Raw genomic sequence first — 12,537 nt, forward strand, 5'->3', positions numbered from 1 at the left:
AGGAGTTGTATGTATTACGAAAACTAATCACTATAACGTGTGACTTTTATACCTATTTTTTTTTATTAAATACGTATATTTTTTTATAGGAGGTAGGCACTTACACAATATTTATTAATTTAGTAATTTAGTATAATAAATAAATACATTTTATAATGTTCATAATAATATTAAATATTTTTATATTTTATTAATATAAGGGAGACATTTTCCAGGATATAAATGAATGTTTAACCCAAAGCAATGTTAACTGCAATAAACAATAATTACTACTCTATTAGAAAAAATATTATTTATTGTCATTGACACTAAAGTCTGAAGATCGGAGTTACATTCAAATTTGTATGTTTATCCATTTGATTTAATAATAATAATAAATAGAATTTCGAAATATCCTTTAAAGCTTGACCGACAGGCGACAACTGTCCACCATTTGTTTCTGTACTGCAGTCAAACTAATTACCGCTGTCCACTGTATAGATTCACGAATATTGTGTAACTTGTCAGTTGTCGTATACATATCAAGCGTACAACCTGAAAAATAATAACAGAACTTCCGTCAGTTATAAAAGGTAAAAACACGAAATTTCGAAAACAGTAGTTTTGCGTGATTTAATAAGTAACAATAATAACACGTGAACGGCCAGCCATCACCTGCAATTCGTGCGTCGAGTTGTACTTCAATCCTCGGGGATTTCTAATATTATTTTTGCTATACCGTTTCCGCCATCGTTGGTCTATTACACATTTACACGCATATTTTATCGTAACGCAATGATTTTGACACCTTAATAATCAACTAAAGTTAAATATTCCTACAACGCCAATGACGACGTCTGGCGGTTAAAAATAAATAAGCACAAGCATTAAACTGAGTTAAGAGTAAGTATTTATATATTTTTTTCAAATCAGCCATTTCATCGACATCGTTAAAGTCTACGCATAAAACGTGTACGGGTTATTATATCATTAAACTGCAGTTTGTGCTGAGATTAATAATAATAATATGTAATTTCAGCGGATTTACAACTATTATACTACACGTTTTAGGTACTAACAGTAATATATTAAAATCTTCAATCGCAGTCACTTGTAGAATTTTTTTTTTATAGTATTTGTCGACAACATACAAAATATTATACATTTTTTCTTTAAATTATGAATTTATTCAAATTCTTAACTGTGGAATTTTTATGTTTATTTAAGTACCGCATATTTTCATTAATTTATATATTTTGTCTATACCTTTAGGAATCAAAAAGTTATATCACTTATTTGAACTAGTATAGTTTCTGAATACTGAGTTGTTATTGTTTATACGAGAAAACCAATAGTCTTTAAATATGGTTTTACACAAATATAAAATGGATTAAATTTAATATTGAATCTAGTATTTATGATACTTGGGACAATTTTTCAAATTAAAAAATATTTATGGATTAGTAATAATTACTATGGATAAGATAGATCGATAAATAAAATTATCATAGCCTCCGAATCATCTTCCAAACATATTAAATTTAGTTCACAAAGTTAAATAATTCAAAAACTATTGTTTGAATTTCGATTTGCATACATTTTCAAAGTCATCGTCTTATCAATTTAGAGGAAAAAGGACGATTCTCATTTGAAAAAAGTAAGTTATTACAGGCTGCACACAGGACACCAGGACACTCCTTAAATGGTATACAAATCTAAATGATCGAAAGCATAATATGCGAGGTTCAAATAATCGAATACCTATAAGAATTTGAATAAATTAATAATTTAAAAATAAAAAATGAGGGTAAACATGTTTTGCAAATCACCCTATATAATAATATGTGTACAATGTTTTCATGTGCGATTTCACAAATATGTAAATTTCTATTTATTCGTGGGAAGTGGTGGTGGTTTTTTTTCTCGGTGCACATTGAAAAACGCCAACTTGTATTTTTATTCTAATTCTTCGCAATTCCTCATTAATGGACATTATAACACACAATATTATAAATATTATTTATATTATAAGGTTATCGCTGCAACCCACGACATCCGTTCTTATTATAGAGAAAAAAAGACAATTACGCAGCAGATCGATTAGGAAATATTATCTATATAATATAATTGCCTACTATATAAGACGATAAGTCGACACGTGTTTTCAATTTTCCCACAGCTGAAAATATACTAATCGCGCTTTCGTCTTGAATTGCATATTTATGTGAATATAATTATACGTCATTGCATTCTCTGCTAATTTAAGTCATAATTTAATAATAGCTTAATATTGTGTACGAAGAATCGAGTATTAAAACGTACTTTGAAAATCATTGGACAGGTCGTTGCTCAGCTCCCACGTCTATTTTATTTTACAGTCGCGTGTATTAGTTACGTCCTATTCCTTAATACAATTTTACCGCAGAAAGTTATTAGTTATTAAATTTTAATTACTTATAGGTAAGTTATAAGTAGGGATGAGAAGTTATAGGAGAAAAAATTATTAAAATATGCCAAAAAATCGAAAATATGCATAACATTTTTAATTATAAATTAAAATGAAAAAAAATAAAAAAATAAATAAAAAATAAAAATAATATAATATAATGCAATTTATAAGCAACGTTAAAATTAGCAGCTAATCGACGACTTCTTGGTTCAACGTCTGTATATCTAAAAAAAAATGATAAATTATTGTAAATATGGTGGCACTTACATTTAATTTTTATTTATTTTTCATAACTGTAAATTTGTTGCATTGGACCACTTGAGATTTTTTAAGATTAAAACGTGTAATCGACGACGATTGTCCGAGACGATATTTTTATATTTTTATTTAAGTATAATATTTGATTAAAATATTTAATTTAAGTATAATCTTTGAATTATTTACTAAATATGAATTTTTATGCACGAAAAAATGTTTAATGCATATTCTTAAAAAAATTACCCAAATATGCAAAAAAAAACAAAGAAAATGAACTCACTAGGTTATGAAACGGATTTATAGTTCACCTAGCTATAAATAGAAGGCATAGACTAAAATATGCAAGTCCTATAACTTCTCATCCCTAGTTATAAGTAAAAAACCTTGTCCGAAATTTAATTTTAACATTTGTATGTTTTTGGGTTGAATAAAATATTTTTTTTAACCGAATATCTTTCCGACTCTTACATGTAGACATGTATAGTTACCATGGTAAGTAAACAATAACAAAGATGAAACTAATGTTATAAACTTATAACACTTATGACCTATAACTTATGAGTTATGACTTTATACGTTTTAATCTAACATTAAAGTACCTATATAGGTTGTCTTAACTTTATATATTATACTAACTATGCTAAATGCCCAGTACCTATGCACAATATAATTAAGTTACCATGACCAATTTTTCATTGCAGTACATAGGTTGCCCTTAGCAATATGTCAAAGTGTATGTTGCCATTCGAAATAGTAAAAACTTAAAAAAATTATATCAATAATACATTGTAAACTTTTTTTTCCAAAAATGTTGTTTTATAACGACTTATAATACGTTTTTTTCTAGAATGATTACGTAAAATTAATCACTCCGTTTAATACAAAATATATATACAAAAATGTCATTTTCACGTTTAATCGGGGATTTGAGAGTCACTTAGACTCCATTAAATTCGTCTTCGCCGGAAATTTACTCGACAAACTTCAATATCTCTCAATCGGTGTATCCAAATTGATTCCGAAACATCCGAATTGGTTCCCGATTTGTTACGAAGGGTATTTCCGAGTTGGTTCCCAAGTTCTCGGGTCAAAGTATTTTCAGTTTTCCTTCCCGTTGTTTACAGACTTAGGACTGTCAAAATAATACTAGTATGCTACGCAGGTTAAAAATTATGATTTTTTGCCACTTTTATTTTTATAACGAAATTGTTATAATTTTTTTTATCATGGTAGATATAGTATGCGATAATAATAACGTTTTTTTTAAATGAAAAATATGAAATAAATAATAATAAACATAATATTTTTTTAATTTGTCCATTTCTGTTTTTATATTATATTTCCTTATTTTTAGATTTAAAATGTTGTAGTTTATCTGTACTTCACAATTTTACATGAATTGAAAGATGTTTGAATGTGCGCAATAGAAGCAACTGTTGAACTTGCTGTTATTATTATAAATATTATTAGATTATATTTTGCCTTTTTTGAAAGTTTTTATCCGGAACCAATTCCGATGTGAGCCGCCTACCTAGTACCTAGAATATCGGGAACCAATTCGGATATGTGTTGCTTGGATAGTCGGGAACCACTCCTTCTCAATTGTTTAGCCGTTTATACTGTTTTAGTATTGTCATACGTGTACCTATTTGTTAACCATGTAATCATTTTTATGTAATCCATTTACAAATAAATATATAACAAGTAAATCTCACCTTTATGGTCACTGCGTGCTATCAACGTGATGGGTTATTTTTAAAATAATTTAAAAATATACATATATATTTATATGTACGTCTGTCGTCGTGTCTGTCGGTACTATAATATATTATGAGCATACCTACTACAATAGTGCAGTATATAAATTATATAAACAGTATTGATCCGCTCCTATATTATACATGGACAGCAATAATAAAATAATCGAACCGTTCGACCGGATTTCCGGAAAGATATAGTACACGAGATGTTATGTGGTCTGCGCAGTATTATTGTAATAAGGTACCTTATGTAGTTTATGCCTAACCTAGCTGTATAGTAGTGTAGACCTACGCGATTACGCCGCACTCCATGTGTGCAACATTTATCGTACACCTGTAGTGCATTTCGATGACCTATATAACTGTATAATATGTTATTATGAATTATGATATATGTTGTGCTTATAACATACTAAATTATATCGAAATGTAGGTACCAAACTGCCGACTTGCAATAATTGCGGTCAACGCGTGTATTTGAACATACGGCTAGTGTGCCAATTTTTGGCTTTAACGAATACGAGTACCTATATGATGTATTGTATTGTTATGATTTATATTTGTATATATATATTTATACATAATACATAATGACAGCACTCCACTATAGGTACAATAAAAAATTAACTAATCGATTGAAATTAAATTTTCATATTATATCTACCTAAACTTTGAGAAATGCTATCATTTAAAAAAGTATAAATTGAAAAAACTATGATCATAAAAATAGTAAATAATAAAATTAAATATGTTGTCATTTAAAAACAAAAATAAAAAAAAGAATGAAAAATATATTTTTTTTTTCAAAAATGTTGTTTTATTATGATTTAAAATTATGTGGAAAATAAAAAAATCCATACTGTTAATTGTTTATCAAGATAATGGGTGTAAACTGAAAAGTCACTCAGTTTGTGATTAACTTGTTTCGACTGTGTCGTAATGGGCGAAGCAAGAGGTGACTTCAGTTAGGTCTCTGTAATTTGTTGACTAGGAATTTGTTTTGATCAAATACTAAAATTATAGATCGTAATAACTCCTATAATTAGTATATTATAAAAAACTAGCAGAAATATATCGTAAAAAATACTTGATAATATTTTTAATATGTAACAGGCTAATGACCTCAGATGTTGGTCTTTTACTTTTAACCCAATAAAAAAATTTTTTTTTTTTTATTATTTTATTATTAATCATAATATGTTAATATTGATGTATTTTTATGATACTTTTAAAATTTTTATTTTTATGAAACTTGCACGTATCATATAATAAGCTTGTAGTATTTATTACTGTGTTCTCTTTTTCAATTTTACTGAAAAAACATTTCATTTTTACTTGAACACATACACCAAGGCAACTGACATAAAATATAAAAGTAAGAATATTGAATAATTGGCAGTAAGACAACACACCTATAACGTCCTGCTCTTAAGTCAGAATATTGATATGAAAAATGGTAATTTTAATTGCCCAATATACATACATTATATTATGATGTTTAGAGCGTAAGGTATGAAATGTGCGTTCATTTAAAATAATTGACAAGTTGCTGCTGATACTAGCTATTATAGCAAGCTAGGTTTAAAAATTATTATTCGTAGATACATGGACAGCGGTTAAATCTGTAGATGTTGAAGAGGCAATTAAAACTATCTTTCTTTGTCGTTTTATGAACCCGAAAGACTATCCTGTAATATAGTTAATTTAATTAAAATAGGTGTAATGCATAATTTGTGTATAATATGTATTTACTTGTACAAATTACATTTTAAACAAACGGCCTGCAATTCCGATTACACGAAATACAAAGGATTTTTAATGACTTAATCGTGGTAAGGAGGTGGTTAATTATTTAAATTATTTAATATATTAATATTAATTTTATTCTATTGTTTGTAAGGACAGAACATAATATTATTATTGCCATATCATATTATTATTATTTACTTTGCAGACATATTTAATTATTATATAGTGTTGATGGCAGAATATAAATAAACAATAATTTAGTATCATCAGCTCCGTCATCATCAAACACGTATGTTTTGAGTTTCTGCAGCCATTGAAGATTTAGCAAAAAAAATTCTATTATACAGTACATGTTTCACTTATAATAACATCGGTATGACGGTATGCTTCGAAAACTAACTTATTTAATATTTAAATGTTAGAAAAACCATTAAAAAAAAAACTCGCGCGTGTGTATAGTATGATAAGTAGTATAACTACGGTTGCAGTTTTTGTCGAGTGCGTCACTTCGGGAAAAGTATAATAATAATATAGGTATAATTATGATGTGTAAAATGCACCAATTGTTAGTACGTCGTAGTGTTTTAGTAAGATTGGACAAGTTATTAATAAATACCTTAGTACGTATATAGCAAAATATAATCTTTAAAATAAGTCAAAATTTTATAATGTCACTTTAAGTAAAAGTCTGACCTCATTAAACGAAATGCCTACGGATGGAATTAAATTCTAATTGAAACTCGAAAGTTGAAGGTTACTTTTTACTCTATAGCTGTTATGTACAATACATATATATATACAAGAAAAATAATTGAAAAAATAAATGACATATTTTAAAACAAGGACATTGTAAAAAAACAGTCTGTAAATGTTTTACATCAATTGAGTCTTATTAAAAATAATAATAGTAGTTTAAAATAAAATAAAAATAATTCAAAAATGAAATTATAAAACGCAACTTAAAATTATAGCTTATAAAAAGTATAACTACCTACCTATCTATAGGCTTTTAATTTTTAAATATAATTCTACAAACGTATTAAATATTTTAAGAAATATGACACAAATCATTTATAATATATATATTGAATATATACTATATTACTATATAGTTTGTTTAAGCTTCATGTTAAGCATTTGATTATAAGGTCCTATTTTCAAACCCTGTGGTTGACACTTTCGCTTTCTAATTCGACAATAAACTTTTACAATTCGTTTATCTTGTCGCCTCTCATATTTTTATAATGTTACAGAATGCAGTCACGGTTGCGACATATCGATTGTTATTTTTGCTTTTGTTTATAGTATATCGGTATATTTAAGGTTTTATTGAAACTTGAAGTTCATATTATAACGGCTATACATTATTATTGGCTATATTATGAATGGATTTTAATTCGTACGCAGATTTCTATAGACAAATAGTAAAATTTATTTAAATATAATAATAAATTACATTTTATTGCGTTGAATTACTGCCGTTTCGTAATGTTTGTACTGTATATAATAATATGTGCATCGTGCCAACGTCCGGTACTGCAATAGGTGATATATAATATTTCGATTATACAAAAAACGTATTATAAATTATAATATTAATTATGTTCCTATTAAACCATATCGAAATTTAAATTCAAACGTTTTCGACTCAATTGTAGTAAAAAAGATTTATTAAAAAAAACATACGATAGTATAGCTATTGACCTGTTGCTCGGCGACCGTATATTTCGTATACTTAAAATGTAATTATATGTGAGTTCGGAGCTGTTTCATGTTGTATTGGTTCGTAACATTTTAAACGTATATTAAGAAGTATCACCATCGTTATTATATTACACTGCACGGTCGCACGAACAAAATATAACAACGTATTAATTAGAGAAATACTGTAAGAAACGTATACGTAACTTGTAACATACGCGAAGGTGCGATCAGGAGTTTTGTTTTTTTTTTGTGTTGGAAAAAACAAAGATACACGGTTGGTTCCCGACTAATAATTTCAGAATATATTAAAATCTTATCTCGGTGAGTGTTGCGCATCGAGTTTGAAGATATATTCGAATGATAAGAAATGTGTATAATATATTTAATTATAATATATTAATGTAGGTGTGTGTGTATATAATTTAAGAAACTATATAGCCACATATTATAGGTAGGTAACTATTATTGGTAATTAGTGTATAAAGAGTTAGTAAGACTCGATAATTATGATAAATAATAATTACAAAACGAACTGCGGTAGTATAATACGACAAGTCTGTGTATCGCTGTAAAATAAAACAACACAATATAATATTATACTATTTACAAAAAACGATTACACGAAATACTTGACTATAGACATTTGAGTTCACTGTGTATTGGTTAAAGTCGACTTATATCGTATATTTTATAATTGTGTGAATATTACATACGTTCAATATAAGTAGTTTTAAAAATTTAAACCTCGTTTTCGATGTACTTGTTGTGAATACTTCATAGTTACGGTAATAAAACCGTGATACAAATATGAAAATTTATGAATACGTAATATATTTATAAAAAAAATAGTATATTAAATTGTTGAACGTTCAAAAGTATCGTTTTGGACGTGTCGTGACTCGTGAGGCTTTAGGGAACACGGAAAACGTTATCGGCGGGCGGGCATCTACTTCACTGTAGACATCGCACGTATGCTTCGGGTCTCGGGGTACATATTGGGTACTTTATATATAATATATTAAAAGGTAGGAGGAGTTAAGTTGTCGACGTTTTGAATCGGCGGTGATGTAATGTTGTTCACTTTAGGGCCAAAAAATTCGTAATTCAGTGTGTACAAGGCGCTCACGTTAAGTCGATTTCACACTGAGACAATAAAATAATAATATTCATACGATGAAAGTAGCAATGAAAATCGCGAGTTTCCTGTGAATTATCGGAAATAATCATGCGATAAACATGCCAACATGGCCTGCAGCGTAAGTGTAGAGATATATAATTAATGTATTTAGGATTTCAGAAAACATCAGAAACGCCATTGTGCTTATAGGTATTGAAAAGGATAGTTTAATTAATGGTGGAAAATTTCAACTACGAATAATATTTTTTAAGTTATTCGGTGACACTGTCAGTACTTCAAAGTAACGGTATTTTTAAATTTCTATAACTTATTAAAGAAATCTTAGATTTAATTTTTACATTTTAAATCTTATTATTTATCTCGTACGTATAATAAAATTGAGTAATAAATTATTATTATGATATAAAAATTATTAATTTATAGTTATTATCAAAATTATTTTTTTGTTACGTATGTGCCTAAAATTGTCTACTTTTAAAATGTTACTGCCGAGGCCTAATCCTACTCTCTCTACCTCTAAATTTCCCCCACATATATAGGTATATTGTATAATATTTATATACTATTATAAATTTACTATAATTTATAATATAGTAGTTAGTACATATTATATACCTGTATCTTATGTATTTAGTCATATATGTACGGCCAATCCGACTAATTAAAGTCCATTGGTTCAACATCCTAAAGACAAAATACTAATTATAACTTGATGGGTAGATGTAGATTATAAATTGCGAATAATACAAGAAATCATTACTTACACATCACCACAATGGCTACCTAATATATTTTGAATTGGAGGTGCTGTGCTGATAGCACGTGATAACTCGATAAAGCTGATTACAAATTTTCGTTAACATCCGTTTAGTATAAAACGACGTATAATATTTTATTTGAGTGTTTTTGAATATAAAAGTCAAATATATCGAATAAAAAAAAATCGTTGGATGAAATATATCATTATATAACTTCAAATGTACAGTAAAAATAATATTAGATATCGAATGGAATTTTTGTTAGATGGCGGATAAATTGGTACGTCTAGACAGTAATTAATATTATACTATTTATATTATATAACTAGCTCTGATGGTCTATACATACAATATAGTATATACCTAACATTATATTGTGTAGTATATTTAGGTATATAGTTGGCGTAAACGTTTCACGTGTTATTTTACGCGTTCACGGATTTCCAAACGTTAATTGAAAACGGCGTTTACAGAAAGACCTTTGAAGTTTGAAGGTGAATGATGTATTATATAATATATTACTGATCATTTCATATACACAGTAACAAACAATATTATTACACAAATCTTGTGCTCAGTAGCTAGTGCAATATTAGATATTGCTAAATAAATGATTTCAGTCACTATTTTAAAATGTGAACGAAATTTGTTCAAAAAATATCGTCTAATATACTGATTAAAAATGTATTATTATTATTATTATTTAGTTTCGTCTTTCAAGCTATCTATTTTATATTTACATAATATTTTAGTATAGTATTCATAATCATATTATAATAAATAATAATAACATGCATGATTTATGTATTATCAATTCTCACTATATAATAAATACAACAATATAACTATTAAATACATTTATATATTATACGTATACCCTATACAATTATTAACAACTATACATTATAGCTACATAGTAGATAAAAATACAAAATAAAGTATAAACATTATGTTATAAATTACCTATAATACTTTCCATTACATAATTTAAAATGTGTCGACCGTTTTATAGAATACTTTAGTTGAACACTCGTAAATTATTTTATTCTGTATACCAACTTAAATACCTGTAAATTAAAAACCTAATAGGATTAATTTACTCGTATTATTTTTTAACATTAGTGACGATAATTTAATTATTGTTTTAATGAATTAGCCAATAGTATTCGCAGGATTTCATGATTCTTTGGAAATTTATTATTGTACTAGCTCAAATGGCAGTTGAACGACAATTTGAGTATTTTGAATGATTAAAAAAATAAAATAATAATAATTCAAAATAATTCAAGTATATTCGATATCTTAGGAACTTGAATATGTTTTAGTAATTGTAAAAATAATACTTCTTTTCATTGAAATACTTACAAGAGTATATTTTTATTTTTCGAGAGAGCACTGAATAGTTACTAGAATTTCGAAACACCACCAAGAGGCTGTTGAAAATGACTGAAAACTTGTAACAAATGACGAGGGTTGTTTGAGGTAAAGCTTCATGCGCCCGTTTGTATTTTTCCTAATTAATCATCGTCACCCTGTTATACAAATTACAAACACATGCCATACAAAGCTTTATGTAAAGTGATGTATAGCTTACTACCATAAAATAATTTTATTTTACAGAGATTTATATTATACTAAACATGCTGTTTATTTAAATAATTTAAAATGTTTAATACAAATAATAACTATTCAAAGAAAAACAGAAATATTTGTGTAATTAGATGCTGGTGTTGGTATTCGAATTATAAATAATAATATTATTATTGTAGCTACGAACAAAAGCAAATGGTAATTTAATAAACTAATAGAAAATTTACAAAGAAATCAGAAAAATTGTTTGATAACTGAATTTAAATAGCACATACATGCAGTGGAGTACAAAACAATTTGTTAATGGAAGGGGGAGTTCAATATCCAATCATTACTTTTTTTATTTAGTCTCCACGTACAAGTAAAGTTCATTTCAATAACAAGCAGATTATACGGCTTATAAACATGTTCCGTATAAGAAAAAAGGTACAGCAAATGTATAATATATATGTAATATAAATTAAAACATATTTAATAGGTAAGCATAAAGCAGAACTAAAAAAATGTTTTGTTTGATTATTAAGTACTTACTCACTCAAATAATAATAGTTGCTAAAAGTATCTTTATATAACAACACTTGTATCTGATATACTCGTATACTTAATATTCTAATTTATAGGACCTAGATAAGTAATAAAATGTTAATTATATTATATTATATAATATAACAAAGCAAATTATATAAATAATTATTCTGATTTGGTAATAATTTTATACTGTCATTTTGAACATTAGATCGAGTCCCAGCCACCCGGTAGAATTTATTGTTTTTAATATTTTAATTTAAAAGCAAGTTGTAATTGTATATTATTTTATTACATTATATTTTAATAAATAAATTTAAAATAAATAAATGGTATAAAAATATTTTTAATGTGAGTAAATTACACTCCCCCTTTGTTACATCCCCTGGCAAACACCCGCGAATATAATTATGTGAAATTCAATTTATTTATAATTTTTAGATTATAATGTTTATTAATAATAGAAAAATTAGGTAACCTTGTTTACACTAATATAGTAATATGTTAGAGCAATTCTATAATTTATCAAAATTTAGTTTTGAAGTCGATAATCTGGTACAAAATTACATATATTTTATCTCAAATAGGACATATTTAACCTTATGAAATAAAATAAGATTTTGTGTT

General features: G+C 26.7%; 1 long non-coding RNA gene across 1 annotated transcript; it reads right to left on the minus strand.

Annotated features, from left to right (window-relative positions):
• Positions 1–211: 211 nt before the first annotated feature.
• On the minus strand, positions 212–11,910 carry LOC132920654 (uncharacterized). Its single transcript, XR_009660754.1, has 3 exons — positions 11,161–11,910; positions 10,759–10,862; positions 212–534 (listed from the first exon to the last, which is right to left on the minus strand). It is a non-coding gene; the product is annotated as an uncharacterized LOC132920654 (long non-coding RNA).
• Between the last annotated feature and the right edge of the window lie 627 nt (positions 11,911–12,537).

Source organism: Rhopalosiphum padi, chromosome 2 (genome assembly GCF_020882245.1).
Source record: "Rhopalosiphum padi isolate XX-2018 chromosome 2, ASM2088224v1, whole genome shotgun sequence".
In the NCBI taxonomy this organism is placed as follows: Eukaryota; Metazoa; Arthropoda; class Insecta; order Hemiptera; family Aphididae; genus Rhopalosiphum; species Rhopalosiphum padi.